The sequence below is a fragment of the Phyllostomus discolor genome, chromosome 4 (assembly GCF_004126475.2).
Source record: "Phyllostomus discolor isolate MPI-MPIP mPhyDis1 chromosome 4, mPhyDis1.pri.v3, whole genome shotgun sequence".
In the NCBI taxonomy this organism is placed as follows: Eukaryota; Metazoa; Chordata; class Mammalia; order Chiroptera; family Phyllostomidae; genus Phyllostomus; species Phyllostomus discolor.
In genome coordinates this window covers 168,407,690-168,410,287 of record NC_040906.2, presented here as the reverse complement: position 1 = coordinate 168,410,287, position 2,598 = coordinate 168,407,690, and the positions used below count along the sequence as shown (strand labels likewise).

The following is a 2,598-nucleotide window of genomic DNA, read 5'->3' as shown; positions in this document are numbered from 1 at the left end:
AAGCAAATCTTGATGGACATAAAGGAAGAGAGCAACAGTAATATGGTCAGGACTGAAAATCAACAAGGAAATGGTGGCCTTAAAAGACACACTAGATCGGATGGATTTAATAATATCTTCAGACAATTATATCCTAAAACAGCATAATATACATTGTTTTCAAGTGCACATGGAACATTTTCTGGGATAGACCACATGGTAGTACATAAAACAAGTCTCAATAAATTTAAGATTGAATTCATATCAAGCATCTTCTCTGAACATAATTGTATGAAACTGGAAAACCACATGCACACACAACCCCCCTAAAAACACACAGAGACATGGAGGCTAAATAACATGTTACTAACCAATGAATGGGTTAACAATGAGGTCAAGGAAGAAATTAAAAGATACTTGAACCCAGACCTGGCTGGTGTATCTCAGTGGATTGAGCACGGACTGTGAACCAAAGGGTCGCCAGTTCGATTCCTAGTCAGGATACATGCCGGGGTTGCAGGCCAGGTCCCCAGTGGGAGCCACATGAGAGGCAACTACGCATTGATGTTCCTCTCTCTTTCTCCCTCCCTTCCCTTCTCTCTAAAAATAAATAAATAAAATCTTAAAAAAAAAAAGATACTTGAAAACAATTAGAATGAGAACACAACGATCCAAAATCTATGGGACACAAAGTAAACAGTCCTAAGAGGGAGTTTTACAGCATTACAGGCCTACCTCAAGAAATAAGATAATCTCAAATAAACAATCTAACTTTACACATAAAGGAACTAGAAAATAACAAAGCCCAAAGTGAGTAGAAGAAAGGAAATAATAAAGATCAGAGCAGTGATAAACAAAATAGAGTCTTAAAAAAATAACAATGTAGAAGTTCAGTGAAACCAAGAGCTGGTTCTTTGATAAGATAAATAAGATTGACAAACCGTTAACCAAACCCACCAAGAAAAAAAGAGAGAGAGGACTCAAATAAATAAAATCAGAAGTGAGAGGGGGAAAAAATGAAAGAGAATTAACAACTGATGCCCCCCAAAATACAAAGGATTATAAGAAAATACTATGAACAACTATATGCCAACAAATTAAACAGTCTGGACAATATGGATAAATTTCTAGAAACATGCAATTTTCTAAAACTGAATCAGGAAGAATAAAAAATTCTGGCTAGATTACAACTAATGAAATTGAAGCAGTAATTTTAAAAAACTTCCATTATTTTCAGATGACATGATACTGTATATAAAGAATCCTAAAGATTCAATTAAAAAACTAAAAATGAAGTCAGTAAAGTAACAGGATACAAAATAAATATCTAGAAATCAGTGGCATTTATATACAGCAATAATGAGTTATTAGAAAAAGAAACAATATACTATTCACAATTCCATCAAAATATAAAAAACATCTGGGAATAATTTTAACCAAGGATGTAAAAGATCTGTACTTAGAAAATCTTAAGACACTGAAGAAACTGAAGACACTATACTACAAGGCCATAGTAATCAAAACAGCATGGTACTGGCGTAGAAAGTAGACATAGCTTCCCCGGCCATCTCACCCCCGGGCCATCTATCCTGCTGTTGCTGCTGCCCACATGAGCTCCATGCAATTCAACTAGTGACCCTCACACAGGCTTTCAGCCCAAGTCAAGAACTGGCTCCTACTTAAATATAACCCTCAGTAGGCAGAACTCCATAGCTGGATTGAGGGACTCATTGGTTGTCTTCCGGAAGGGTCTGAAGGACGTGATTATTCTGTGTACACTCAAGAATAAGCCCGGCTCTGTCCCTAAGATCAACCACTCCATTCAAAACTGGCACCAGCTAGAAAACCTCTCCAACTTCATCAAGGCCATGGTCAGCTATGGCATGAACTCCGTGGACCTATTTGAGGCCAATGATCAGAGAGTGGAAACATGGCACAGATGCTGGTGTCTCTTCTGGCTCTGGCAGGGAGGGCCAAGACAAAGGGGCTGCAGAGTGGTGTGGACATCGGCATCAAGTTCCTGGAAAAGAAGGAGTGGAACTTTGATGATGTTACCATGAGGGCAGGCCAGTGCGTCACTGGGCTCCAGACGGTACCAAGTGTGCCAGCCAGGTGGGCATGACGGCTCCTGGGATCAGGTAGCACACCTATGACGTCAAGTTGGAGAACGACAATTGTGACAATTCCTTCATGTCTCTGTGGATGGGCTACACACAGGGCACCAACCAGAGTGGCTAGGTCTTTGGCTGGGGCCAGCAGACATGTGATCCTAAGTACTGCCTAGAAAGCCCAGTGGCCAACAGGGATCCAGGGTCAGCAGGTGACTACCTGAGCCCAGGGAGGGCCCAGAGGACCCCACCCCACTACCAAGAGGAGACAAGCTACTGAGGCCCTCCTCATGGGGTGTTTCCCTATAACATCACCCCATCTGGGATTTCAGGTTTTTCTGTCTGCATCTTGGTTTTCTGTGTTCAAGTGCTTCCAGCTGAGGCTCTCCAAAGGCCAGATCCAGATGCTTATGGGGTGGGAGGAACCTGCCAGGGCACAGGGCCAGGTAGCAGGTTTCCCAGCAGGTTTGGGCCAAGCTATGGGGGAAACAAACCTGCACAGGGAGGGAAC

The 2,598-nt window shown here is 42.0% G+C and overlaps 1 pseudogene; it reads left to right on the top strand.

Annotated features, from left to right (window-relative positions):
* The first annotated feature begins 1,588 nt into the window (after nt 1-1,588).
* LOC114495517 lies at nt 1,589-2,367 on the top strand (annotated as a pseudogene).
* The last annotated feature ends 231 nt before the right edge of the window (nt 2,368-2,598 follow it).